We start from the raw sequence: 14,863 nt of genomic DNA on the forward strand, positions 1-14,863 counted from the left end.
GGAGTGTGAAAGCTGTTCCAAGGTTTAAATAGTGGAAGTTAAAAAAGGGTGATTGTGAAGTGAAGTTTAGGGAAGAGTTAAGACAGGCACTGGGAGGCAGTGGAGAGTTGCCAAATAGCTGGGTAACTACAGCAGAACTAGTAAGGGTGACTGCTAAAAAGGTGGTTGGTGTGACATCTGGACAGAGGAAGAAGGACAAGGAGACCTGGTGGTGGAATGAAGAAGTACAGGAGAGTATACAGAGGAAGCGGCTGGCGAAGAAGAAGTGGGATTGTCAAAGAGATGAAGAAAGTAGACATGAGTATAAGGAGATGAGGCTCATGGCAAAGAGAGAGGTGGCAAAAGCTAAGGATAAGGCATATGGAGAGTTGTATAAGAGATTGGACACTAAAGAGGGAGAAAAGGACCTGTACCAATTAGCTAGACAGAGGGAAAGAGCTGGGAAAGATGTGCAGCAAGTAAGGGTGATAAAGGATAGTGAGGGAAAGGTACTCTCAAGAGAGGAGAGTGTGTTGAGTAGATGGAAAGAGTATTTTGACAGGCTGATGAATGAAGAGAATGAGAGAGAGAGAGAAGGTTGGATGATGTGGGGATAGTGAATCAGGAAGTGAAACAGATTAGCAAGGAGGGAGTAAGGGCAGCTATGAAGAGGATGAAGAATGGAAAGGCTGTTGGCCCAGATGACATACCAGTTGAAGCATGGAGGTGCTTAGGAGAAATGGCAGTGGAATTTCTAACTATATTGTTTAAATGAAATTTTGGAAAGTCAGAGGATGCCTGAGGAGTGGAGAAAAAGTGTTTTGGTACCTATCTTTATGAATAAGGGTGATGTGCAGAGCTGCAGTAACTACAGAGGGATAAAACTGATCAGTCACAGCTTGAAGTTATGGGAAAGAGTAGTAGAAGCTAGGTTAAGAAGGGAGGTGATGATTAGTGATCAGCAGTATGGTTTCATGCCAGGAAAGAGCACTACATATGCAATGTTTGCTCTGAGAGTGCTATTGGAGAAATACAGAGAAGGTCAGAAGGAGTTGCATTGTGTTTTTGTAGACTTGGAGAAAGCATATGACGGGGTGCCTAGAGAAGAGTTGTGGTATTGTATGAGGAAGTCGGGAGTGGCAGAGAAGTATGTAAGAGTGGTACAGGATATGTACAAGGGTAGTGTGACAGTGGTGAGGACTGCAGTGGGAGTGACAGATCCATTTAAGGTGGAGGTGGGATTACATCAAGGATCAGCTCTGAGTCCTTTCTTATTTGCAGTGGTGATGGACAGGTTGACAGATGAGATCAGACAGGAAGCCCTGTGGACTATGATGCTTGCAGATGACATTGTGATCTGTAGTGAGAGTAGGAATCAGGTTGAGGAGATGCTGGAGAGGTGGAGATATGCTCTAGAGAGCAGAAGAATGAAGGTCAGCAGGGCTAAGACAGAATATATGTGTGTAAATGAGAGGGAGGGTAGAGGAATGGTGAGGATGCAGGGAGTAGAGTTGGTAAAGGTGGACAAGTTTAAGTACTTGGGATCAACAGTTCAGAGTAATGGTGAATGTGGAAGAGAGGTAAAGAAGAGAGTACAGACAGGGTGGAATGGGTGGAGAAGTGTGTCAGGAGTGATTTGTGACAGACGGGTACCAGTAAGAGTGAAAGGGAAGGTCTACAAGAGGGTAGTGAGACCAGCTATGTTATATGGGTCGAAGACAGTGGCATTGACAAAAAGGCAGGAGTCAGAGCTGGATGTGGCAGAGTTAAAGATGTTAAGATTTGCACTCGGTGTGACTAGGATGGTTAGGATTAGGAATCAGTATATTAGAGGGTCAGCTCATATTGGACAGTTTGGAGACAAAGCAAGAGAGACAAGATTGCATTGGTTTGGACATGTGCTGAGGAGGGATGATGGGTATATTGGGAAAAAGATGCTAAGGATGGAGCTGCCAGGTAAGAGGAAAAGAGGAAGGACTAAGATAAGGTTTATGGATGTGGTGAGAGAGGACATGCAGGCGGTTGGTGTGACAGAGCAAGATGCAGAGGATAGTAAATAATGGAAAGAGATGATCCGCTGTGGTGACCCCTAACGGGAAAAGCCGAAAGAGGATGATGATTATATTAGGATAAATGTGAGTTGGATGCATGCTGCTCCGATGTAACAAGCTGTTTTTCCAACATTGTTTCCTAAACATATTAGTGTGTAATCCATCTTCCTCCTTGTTCAATTGCACATCTAAAAATTGTAATCTATTCTGGGAACTAACACATTCAAAAGACAGAAAATCTGTTGTTCCATCCAGATATTCCACAAATTCTTCCAATCATTCACTAGTGTTCTTCCATGTAAGAAAAACATCATCTACAAAACGTTTATAGTAACCAATGTACTCCCCATAATCTCCACTGTTCAATACATATGTCTTCTCCCAATATTCCAACACTAGGTTGGCATATGAGTTTGCACACTAGGTGCCCATTGCCACCCCCTTGATTTGTAGAAAATATTCCTCTTCGTATATAAAGACATTATTATTCAATACAATGTCCAACAATGATATGTATCTCATAATGAGATCCCTTGGCACTCCTTCTTCAATTAATAACAGCCTAAGATATTCCATTCCTGTGTTATTTGGTATGGATGTAAATAAAGAAACAACATCAAGTGAAACCAAAAGTTCATTACCATTGTCTGCATCAGAAAAAATATACCTAGCATAGGTCTCTAAGAACTGTTGTGTATCTCTAATTATAGTGGATACACCATCTACCACTGGTCTAAGTTGTTTTTCCAAATAAATGGAGAGCATTTCTGTAAGCCAACCCCTCCCCGAGACTGTAGGTCTCATATTGGGGTCCATCAAACTTTTATGGACCTTCGGCAGTACCCTAAAAGTGGGGATGATCGGTTTCTCAACCAAAAAGTATCTATACAGATCTATGTCTATTACTCTACATAAGAGAAGGTCATATAATTCACTATGAACACTTTTTATGATCTTGTCTAATTGCACCTTACTTAATAACTTAAGTGTTGTTGCCAACCAATAGTTGCTCCATTTTCCTCTTATAGAAATCTCTATCCAGCAACACCACAGTTCCACCCTTGTCTGCCTGTCTAATTACTATCTCAGCATTGTTCTGCAGTCTATTCAAAGCTTCATATTCTTTACTACTTAAATTAAAAAAGTCAGGTCTGGTGTGTAACACTGACAATTGTAATAAATCAATTTCACAAGCTCTTTCAAATGCATCTCAAAGTGGATGCATCTGTGGTATAAATGTAGAAGGTTTTTTAAACACTTTATAACCATTATTCATATTATCCCCAAACATCATTTGCAACACCACATTTCTAGTGAACATTGCAATGTCTATAATCACATCCATTAAGTCAGAGTTTTTGACGGTATAAATGAGAGACCTTTGTTTAACAGAGATCTCTCACTATTAGAAAGTGTATACCTGGATAAGTTAATAATCAAGTCCTCTGTGTTGGTCGTAGCACCTTGCGCTGAAATTTGTACCTCTCTTCTGAACCCTTGCACTTCCTCACATAGTTCTGTGGAGGCCAAACTTGCCTCTCTACCTGGCGTATTGGTAATGGAAAGGAAAAATGGTTGTTGCTATCATCTGCTGGTATCTCCACATTCCCTGTGGAAGTTGTGGCTGTGTCCTGTTGTACTTTCCTCCTGACATCCATGCTGCCCAGGTGTGAGACTACTCCCTACTGCTGTTTTGAGTTCCCCTCAATTCTTCAGTTTGTTGCACTACCTGTGCCATTGTTTTCGGTGTCGTCATCATCGTACCTTCAGTGATCCACCCCTCTCTGCTTGTGGAAGGTAAAAATGCTCTCTGTGTGTTGTTAGTAGCAGCATTAGTCTCCCTGGGCCATGAGAAGACATTACCCCTGTGAAAATTGTTGAAGTCTCTCTCCAATTTCTTCTTCTTCTCCTGTAATAACTTTTTATCAAGTGCTGTTAAACTTATAGTAAGATCACTAATGAAGCTGTCCATTTCTGTCACACTTAAGACATCCTTAAGCTCATTTCTTGTAGAAGTAATTTCCATGGCTAGCACTGCTTCTATATTCTTATACTGCTCAATTAGAAGCTTGATGTAGTCATGGCTGGTGTCTAAGTTTAATTTTTGCCATTTTATTAGCATTTCAGGATAGGTGGTACCGAAGGTAGGCATTTTTAAAACATGTAATCCTCTCAGTACCACCTTAAAACTGAGACACGCCTCCATGTGGAGTCTTTGCCATTGTGTAGACTTTAATTTAGTCATTTTATTCTCTAACTTTCTTGTCAACTGCAAAACATTCATGTTCCTAAGGGTACTTACTGTCGCTTCCCCTTCTCTCGTCAATTCTGTAGTAGTAAGGCGTAACAAAGGGTTGCTTTCAACATTGAAAAATCTTTGGAAGGAATCACTGCCCTCTAACAGACAAATGTTCTCATTTAATACTCCCTCTGCCATGTTCCAGTGACCATTGAGAAACAATATATCCAAATAAAATGAAAAACACTCAGTCAGTCCTGGATAAAGTGCCTTTCAGAATGAACATAGAAAAATACAAAAATAGCTGAAAAAGTCAACACCAAAGCAGATAATCCTTCAAAATGAACTTTTAATCTAATTGATTATAAAGACAATGAGCGCTTTCATGTTATCACAATGTTTCATCAGAAGACCATACTTCCAAAGAAATATAAATATTGACAGGGTTGATGAAGGTTTGAATGCAAGAGGAAATGAGGGGCTTAAAGTGATTATTCCGTTTACTAATAGGAATAATAAGGTAAGAGAAGTAAAAGAGAGAAATTGGAGATTATTGAATGTAGATGATGATATCACTACGATAGTAGGTAATAGGCCAAGATACACATATAGAAATACAAAATCACTTAAGCAATTACTTTATGAGCAAGAAAAGATTTATACTATAAGATATTCAGACAGAGAGGGGACATTTGCTTGTAGGGGCTGCCACCTGTGCCCATACATGGCAGGCGTTAATACATTTGTTCACCCTGATATGAGACAGAATTATGTGTTTAAACAATATGGGGATTGTCAGACGAGGGATTTGGTGTACCTGGCACAGTGCCAGGTATGCAAGTCCTTCTATGTAGGTAAAACCAATAGGACCCAAAGAGAAAGAGTAAGAGAGCATATTTATGCTATAAACAAAGAACATGATAAGAACGCATTAGCTAAACATGTGCTAATCTATGGTATGACACATAAATTTAAGTTTAGAGCATTAGAACTGATTAAGAAATCAGGCAGATTAGGGAATGTTAAGACTTACACGGAGGGTAGAGAAAGTACAGGGATAATACACTTGCAAGCACATAAAATGAGTGGACTGAATGATAGGATGACATTAATACCTTTTTTATCAGCCAGACCACATGCACATTAGTCACTTTAAATAGTATTTTAATTTTCACAGCTTTATGTGAATGATTTTTAGACATAAGCATATTGAATGCACGTGTCTTGTAAGTGTTTCTTATGATGCATGCTTTATTTATGCATATATTTCAAAGAATGTTGTTTATAAAGCATTTCTTTTTAAATTTTAAATGTCAACATGATGTCATAATTGTTTCTGTTTAACCATAGGCCAGAAGGGTTTGAATTTACTATTTATGGTTGGCAGTTAATGGTTTTTACTGAAAGTCTGATGAAACGTTGTGATAACGTGAAAGCGCTCACTGTCTTTATAATCAATTGGATTAAAAGTTCGTTTTAAAGGATTATCTACTTTGGTGTTGCCTTTTTCAGCTATTTTTGGATTTTTCTATCTTCATTCTGAAAGGCACTTTGTCCAGGACTGACTGAGTGTTTTTCTTTTTATTTGGGTAAACTGTACAAATGTGTGAAAGTTAATAAAGATGCAGGCAGAATTCATAGATAATGTCACAGTAGAACAACATGCACTGCACCAATGTTTTGAATTGTACTGATGCACCATTTTGCGATTCCTTGTAATGCACAATCTCAGTAAGGCAGCATAATATTGAAAAGCACAACTGAGGGGTTCTGAATATTAGCACGCAATGCTTGATAGAAATTAAGCAACTAAATCTGTAAACTGCAACAGGAAATATGTCAGATACATATGGATATGAGAATGGCAACATTAACTGCAAAAACAAAAAACATTTCTTATTTTATAAAATCAAATTAAAATGATGATGAACAAAAGTATTTCCATACAAGCTGATATGCAATTTTCATTTAATATGCTAGACTATTAGGAGACACTGAGTTTTCTCTGCTAATAGTAAGCACTAGCGATAATGAATAATGGCTAAGGACATGACCATTTTCACAGCAGAAGTAAGTATAATATGTGCACAATGAAATACAAATGGCGAGATTAAAATCTTGTGTTTTTGACAAAAGTTCTATGTCTGAGAAACTAGTACACTTATTAATACCTGCTGTTAACTGTTTCACAGAACATTTAAACTGGCACTAATTTTGGGATTTTCAAGATTTAGCTGCTAGTACTACATTCTAGCTGAGCTTATAAAATCTAAATTCTGTAAAGTATGCTTCATTGTAACATATTGAATATATACATTTTCAAGTTTTATCAAGTTCTTTAACTTTACCTTTGTTCCCATTTATTCTAAACATTTTTGTTTGTATTATTTTAATACTAAATGCTTATCTCCAAAGAAAATACACACTTTTACTATATTGATAACAGATAATTTTCTTAATATATTTACAGATATAAATAATTGTGATAGTATTTTGAATGATATATGTGAACATGATATAATTCATGTGTTGTAGAAAACAAAAATACCATCATACGTTTCCATTCCACCCATTTTGTGTTTATAACAAATTATAAAACTTGATGGTGGTGGTGAGGACTGCAGTGGGAGTGACAGATCCATTTAAGGTGGAGGTGGGATTACATCAAGGATCAGCTCTGAGTCCTTTCTTATTTGCAGTGGTGATGGACAGGTTGACAGATGAGATCAGACAGGAGGCCCCGTGGACTATGATGTTTGCAGATGACATTGTGATCTGTAGTGAGAGTAGGAATCAGGTTGAGGAGACTCTGGAGAGGTGGAGATATGCTCTAGAGAGCAGAGGAATGAAGGTCAGCAGGGCTAAGACAGAATATATGTGTGTAAGTGAGAGGGAGGGTAGAGGAATGGTGAGGATGCAGGGAGTAGAGTTGGTAAAGGTGGACGAGTTTAAGTACTTGGGATCAACAGTTCAGAGTAATGGTGAATGTGGAAGAGAGGCAAAGAAGAGAGTTCAGGCAGGGTGGAATGGGTGGAGAAGAGTGTCAGGAGTGATTTGTGACAGACGGGTACCAGTAAGAGTGAAAGGGAAGGTCTACAAGAGGGTAGTGAGACCAGCTATGTTATATGGGTTGGAGACAGTGGCATTGACAAAAAGGCAGGAGTCAGAGCTGGATGTGGCAGAGTTAAAGATGTTAAGATTTGCAATCGGTGTGACTAGGATGGATAGGATTAGGAATCAGTATATTAGAGGGTCAGCTCATGTTGGACAGTTTGGAGACAAAGCAAGAGAGACGAGATTGCGTTGGTTTAGACATGTGCTGAGGAGGGATGATGGGTATATTGGGAAAAAGATGCTAAGGATGGAGCTGCCAGGTAAGAGGAATAGAGAAAGGCCTAAGATAAGGTTTATGGACGTGGTGAGAGAGGACATGCAGGCGGTTGGTGTGACAGAGCAAGATGCAGAGGATAGGAAGAAATGGAAAGAGATGATCCGCTGTGGCGACCCCTAACGGGAAAAGCCGAAAGAGAATGATGATGATGAACAAATTATAAAACTTATGCAGAAGTGCTAGGGTGCAAAATTAAGACAATGCAATATAAATATAAAACAGAACTATATCAATTATTTATATGCAACATCAATAACAGCATAAAACAAATAAAAATATATATACTAATAATGCATCTACAATTGATAATATAGAATAAACCATGTAAACATCATTAATAATATAACAATGAGCTTCCACCAATAGTTACCATATATTAAATTACGGTATGACCTCAAAATAAGTGCATATTGTACTGCATAAAGTGCAAATTCATTTTATTTGCATTGTATTTACACAAGAGATATGTGAGTAGACATTCAGCTTAAGTAATTTTTTATTATGTTTGATAGAAATCATTAAATACTGGTTAAGAATATGAAAACAGCATTTGCTGATATATCACAGAGAGAGCTGAATGTAACAGCACAATACCACTTTAAATACTAGCATTCTTTTACTTAATTAATTGATTTGATATAATTGTATGATTGATTTAATTAATTTAATTGAGATCTCATTTTAGCTATAAAAAGAGAGTCAGAATTGTTATAATTTAGATCTGATGAAGCGTGCATGTGGCACGTGAAAGCGCTCATCTCTTGTTTTATCGAAAATAAAATTTAGATTATACAGCAACAAGGACGTTGACTTCTTTTGTGGTGACTTCAACAGTTTATTTTGTATTGATTTTCCTGCTACTTTGCTGTTGAGTGCTTTAGGAGGATTACGATATTATTTTTTCTGTATTTTAACAGTTTCCAAATGTTTTGAAAGCAGGTAAAACACATGCTCCTTCACTTATTTCAAAAATGGTAGTGCATGAAGCAGATAAATCTCCATGCACTGCAAAGACTTATGATTGCGTGTCACCAGTCATAGCCCTTATTAGATTTCTTAACATGGATGCCAAGACTTACTTAGCTTTGATCTTAATGTGAATTTCTAGCATTTATGTCAAGAACACATAATAAGTTGGTTTTGATTGGAAACCCGATCATGATCTTCAATGATAATAATAATAATAATAACAACAACATTGACAACTTAGATTGTGCTTTCCTGGCTATCGTTTAAAGCCTGCAATTTTAACTGCACTATCTAGCTGTTGCAGTGAAACCTGCATTAAGATGTAAAGACTATAATTGCCTCTGTGAGCTGTTTTTGCAAAGCAAGCTGCTGCATTTGTTTTGCTTAAAGGTGAGTTTAGCCACTTAATTTCATTAAGCCTAAAAAGGCAAGGTCTGTGTCTCTGGAACAATCAAGGGCTACTTTATAATGTTGTGTGTACAGACGTTCATAGCAAAGTTATGCTAATGCTTTAAAGAACTTGCATTCCTTTACTGTAAAAATACCCCATTATTGAAATGAAGCATGTTTTCTGTGTGTGTGTGTGTGTGTGTGTGTGTGTGTGTGTGTGTGTGTGTGTGTGTGTGTGTGTGTGTGTGTGTGTGTGTGTGTGTGTGTCTGTGTGTGTGTCTGTGTGTATGTGTGTGCGTGTGTGTGTGTGTGTGTGTGTGTGTGTGTGTGTGTGTGTGTGTGTGTGTGTGTGTCTGTACGTTTCAAAACTGACCCTCTGCATTTGAGCTTAGTGAAAACTACACAATCAAAACTATCTGAACCTACAGACTGCTGTCCAAAGTGTCCCCAGAAAAACACGTTTATCACAGGGACATTGCCTGCATAACAAAATTAGGATATATAGATAAAATAAACATTTACTCACAATGTTATTCTGAAAGTAGTGATGGATACGACCAATAAGAACATATGATGTTGATCAGTGCACTATTTGCAGGCATCATATTCAATGAAATTCACAGGATAGATAGCAAACAAAAGCAAGAACACTGTATTTTTCATTGGTGAGAGGGTTGCAAGGGGCTTAACTCTGAACCCTAAAGTTAAACTGCCTAATTCTAAGATTCATGCAACTCTGGGAAAATGAAGTCTATGAGTCAAGCCACTTCAATTAAAAATTGCTGTCTCAAACATGCAAGATTATCATTTCTAACCCTGCAGGTGCTGGCAAAGTGGATTTTGCCAAAACAACATCAAGGAATAATAAGCATTAATGAGGCTATTGATAAGAATGTCTTTCACTGGTTGACCCTGCCTAGGACTCACAAATCAGACTATCCATCTGTTGCAAAACATGATCAGCTTTACTTTAGCCACAAGAACTTTACTATACATACATAACCAGAAATTCAGTTACTGAAGATACATATATACATACATGCAAAATGTTCAAGCACGGGCATTAATGCCCTTCTAGACTAATGATAGACCAAAACAGTTGTTCCCATAATAAGAGTCCTGGCTGTTCTTAAAAAATGCCTAAATTAGAGCTTGCTTTAATATAATTTGGTAGTCTAGTTCACGCTCCAGCTGCTGTCTCACAGGACCAATTAGTACACTTCTCATTCCATCTTTAACAAAGATTGTCTGATGATTTTACTACTTTTTCATAACCCCAAACATTCCCAGAGGTAGTGGTTTCTAAATGTGTTGTATCCTTCTAAATATCTATATGAGACGCTGTACAAGTTCAGATATTTTAGTCTTTCTGATAACTTAAGTTTTCACACTCATGCATGTCCTTGGTATATATCCACTGCACTCTCTCCGGATTACTCATGTTTGTTTTTTTATAAGGTTTCTATGTTGCACTTCCATAATCAAGTGTGGATCTAATGTAACTAACAAACAATGACTTCATCATTTCAGATGTCCTAGACTTTATAAATCTTTTTATACAACCTATGCTCTATAACTATCACTAATCAATTAGTTGAAATGATTAGAAAACTCACAGATGGAACTAGCAATATTTTATTTATTTTATTTTATTTATTTTACATTTGATAACTGGGAAAGTCTGACTGGACACAGGTCCATTTTCAGTGGAGGTCCAGGGATAAAAGCTCCAAATAACAGCACAGTACATAAGAAAGGATTTGAGCATACATATAAGACTACATTTCGGCATGAAATAAGCAGATATTAACAACTTCTTGTTGTAAGGAATAAATACAGTCCATTACAAGACTACATTTCAGCATGCAATAAGCTGATCTTAACATTTCTTGTTGTAAGGAATATATACAGTACATTACAAGATTGGAAAAAATACAAGAACATTTATTTTTGAGTTTACTAAGATAAGAATTAATTCTGGAAAGTACTTATAACTGGGTAGAACAAATATACCAGGGAAAAATAGGAAAAGACAGGTGATCCTTAGCAGAATTCTTGCAACAGTGCAGTGGTATGGATTAACCTGGGGAGTCGGAAGAGCAAAACCAGTTGTTTGAATAGTGGGCTTTCAGGAGTTTTTTTTCTTAAATTGGAAAGCAGAGGTTGTAGAAGTTATGTGGTATGGGAGTGAATTCCAGATTCAGGCTATAATGGAGGCAAAGAGAGATTTACCGGCATCATTTTTACATTTGATAACATTTATAAGGTTTTGGTTACTAGATCGTAAGGTTCGGGTGGTAGGCTGAATTACATACTGTTGGGCTGAGGTTTTGCCAGGCAGGTAGTAAAGTGTGTGCTATTGAGAGCTGATTAAGTAGCAGTAGTTGGGGCAGCACAAGCCAACGAAGCTGCTTGAGAGTAAGACAGAATATATCCATGTCCGTAAGTCATAGGACACAGATGAAGGATGTAGAAACAGCAGAAAGCAATGACAAATCCAGTGCAATTCCAGCTAATCCAAGAGTAAAGTGTTTTAAAGCATCTCATTAAAGCGGAGTCATTGTATCCTGCTTTGGTTCTGCTGTTTTCTGCTATTTTACTCTTAAGTCATAGGATCACAGGAGATCATAGTAGATTACTAGAATAGCGACCCGGAGGACATTTCAAGCTTAGCCATTTTGTCCCAATGCAATACCATAGAAATGTTAATTAATTCCCAAGATTGCATTTAGTAATGGCTGCCCATGTCCAGGAGGGTTGCAGACACTATCCCCAGTAAGAGTCTATGCTGCCCCATCCACTTGCCCAAGTTCCTCTTGAGCAGTACCATAGAGGTGCTCTGTTTCACATGAATAGGTAGCCTGTTCTAATGGTATGGCAGTCACTGGGAGATAAATGTGTTCCTCCAACATGTCCTATTTAAATCGCAGGCAATATTTAGATCCTTGGAATGGGTAACCCTAGTCCTGTTTGATTTATGGATATGCAGCAAGTTCATTAGGTTTGGGTCTGAGATTGCCCTGGGTGCCAGGCATAAGTCTCCCCTAAGAAGCCTATACAATACAGATTATAGTGACAGAGGCTTTAGTTGGTCTATGTAAGGCACATGCTGGAGTCCCTTGATCTTCTTTCTTAATAACCTCTGCGGTCTCTCCAATTGCTGCAGATGGTTTGTATGGTACATGCCGAATGAGGTGTTATACTCAATTATGGGCCAGATTACTGCCAAGTATAGAGGGGTTATAACAGCTAACATATCAGTTATTCTAACACGTCTTGGCAGGAAAACCAGAACAAGCAGAACAGATTGCTTTGCAACAGAAATTACGTCTGAGTGCTGCCTCCATGTGCTCCTGCAGTTACATCCTACTGATGCCTCTACGCATCAAATATTCCTGGATCCTATTTGAATTAATAATTCCAAAACTATGCTATGTACAAAGTATTAAAATATTTTATCTTAAACCTTACAGAATGGCAAATATAACTGCATTGATATTTTACCTTTGTCTAGAGCAGGTAAAGAGGTATTAATTGTTGTTAATATATTTATTTATACTGCCATAAATTTTGTGATTTTGTAAATATATCATAAACCATGTAGAACAGACAGAACTGCTTAGGATCATATGAAAGCTCTCACCTGGATGAACAAAATGCCGATGACAGTATGTCTGTAACTCAAGTGGTTGTGGGTATATTATACGCTGTTTACAAAGTATTACTAATTTAGTGCTTACAGTGTTTACTATGACTTATAAAATTCAGTTTAAGAATACAAAAATTATAAAAATAGGTTGTGCTGAAAAATGAGCAAGTTATACTTTTTAGTAACCTACATGGTTCCAGAGATATGAGCATTTGTTTGAAATGTGAGGCTCTCCCCATTGGAAGTTACAATGCAAACTTCCAGAGATCCATTGGAAGGAATTAGTTAAATGAATCTACAGAATCACCGTGGTCTGTATTAAATATTCATCTTTCAGTTTACCTGTCCCAAATCTCATATACTTAGTTTTTTATGTATTTATTAACACAGTATTATCCTATCCCCAAATGGTCAATTTAGTCAAGTTCTTTTGCAGACATGCCCTATCTTAACACATTTAATCAATTTAATTAATTTCAAGTCATCTGCATACAGACTGTAGAACACCTCAGAAGGAAAAGATCTGAAATATATAATCTAAACAGGTATGGGCCTAGGTCAGAGCCCTGTGGGATACTCTGACTGTAACCAAAAATTTCACCAGTGCAGTTGCTGTATGATACTTGCCATATCCTATTTGTAAGTCATGCATCTCTCCATCTTGTCAAGAGTACATCAGTACCTAGCTGTTTATTGATCAGTGCTTTGTGTATGATCTTGTCAAATGCTGAAGTTTAATATATATATATATATATATATATATATATATATATATATATATATATATATATATATATTCCAAATCTGACAGCAACTTATTCAATTATTTTTCCATAACATGAAAGTAAATTTAAGGGTTTTTATGACTCTGGGTTTGTTCTACTTCCCTTTCCCTTAAGGACAGGTTTAACAAGTACATGCTTCCAATATTATGGAATCTACCCATATTTATACAATCTAGTACATTATAGAAATGACAGTACTGAAAGCTCTTGCTGAGGTGTTTCCATGTCATTATTACTAATTCCGTCTCCTCCATGTGCTTTTCTTGCATTCAATTTGTATAGCTCATTTTCAATATAATCTTATTTGATTTCAGTATCTGAGGTCACTTGGATGTCACTAGGACAAATTATCACCCCTTTGTGAAGCCAAACTGCTTTGCATAACATTTTATAAATATATCCATAATTTGTTCTGTCTGAGAATAAATTTTAGAATCTACACACAGTTTATCAATGTGTATATCTTTACTCCTTCCACATCTTATGTATCTATAACATGGTTTTCTGTTATGCTCAATATCTTTATATAAATTTTCTTCAAACTTTTCCTGATCTTGTCTTCGGCTATGTTTAATTTGTCCATCCACTTTGTCAGTTTCAGTTTTCAAAGTTGTAGTTTGATGTCTTTTCCATTTCTTATATATTTTTTATTAGTTTAAGTATCTTTGTTCTTATGGAAATATATGCTCCTGACATTGTGTTCCTAGATCCTGATGGTATATATTTTTTTATTTATTTATTTTTTTTATTTCAAACAATTTTTCTTTCAAAACTTTACACATTCTTTCTGCAGTTTTTCCATGAACTCATCACTCCAATTAGTTTTATATAATGACTATTTTTATTCTATATAATCGGTTATCAGTCTTCTCTGCATTGGTTTACATTTCAGTTTGGCAGAATTATCTTGCTACAAATTAACCTTTATAATGCCATGATCACTGTACATCTGTGGTATTAAATTTTGACTTGACATAACAAAAATTACTATAGGAACACAAACAATGTTTAGTGTAATCTGTTCCTTGTTAGGCTTTTTTTACAATCTGAAATAATTGTTGTTTCTGAACATATGTTGCGAATAATTTCCTTACTAATGTTATTGAATGAATATTATTCCCATCTGTTTCTGTTAAATTGAAGTTCCCCATCCAGTATTATTCCTCTCTGCTGTGTTTTATGCAAGAAATATATGAATTCCACTAGGCCATCAGCACTTGACTTTGTTGGTCTGTACTCTACAACAATTGTTATATGTTCCAGGGTTGTCTTTACTGTAACAGTTACACTATCTGTAGTACTGGTGTTATCATTGAACATGTAGCAATCCCAGGCATCATAACTATCTTTAATCCCCTTCATAATACCTCCACCTGATTTATTTTTTGTTAGATTGTCTGTTATAGTAAA

The sequence above is a fragment of the Protopterus annectens genome, chromosome 1.part1, assembly GCF_019279795.1.
Source record: "Protopterus annectens isolate FY-2018-M chromosome 1.part1, PAN1.0, whole genome shotgun sequence".
In the NCBI taxonomy this organism is placed as follows: Eukaryota; Metazoa; Chordata; order Ceratodontiformes; family Protopteridae; genus Protopterus; species Protopterus annectens.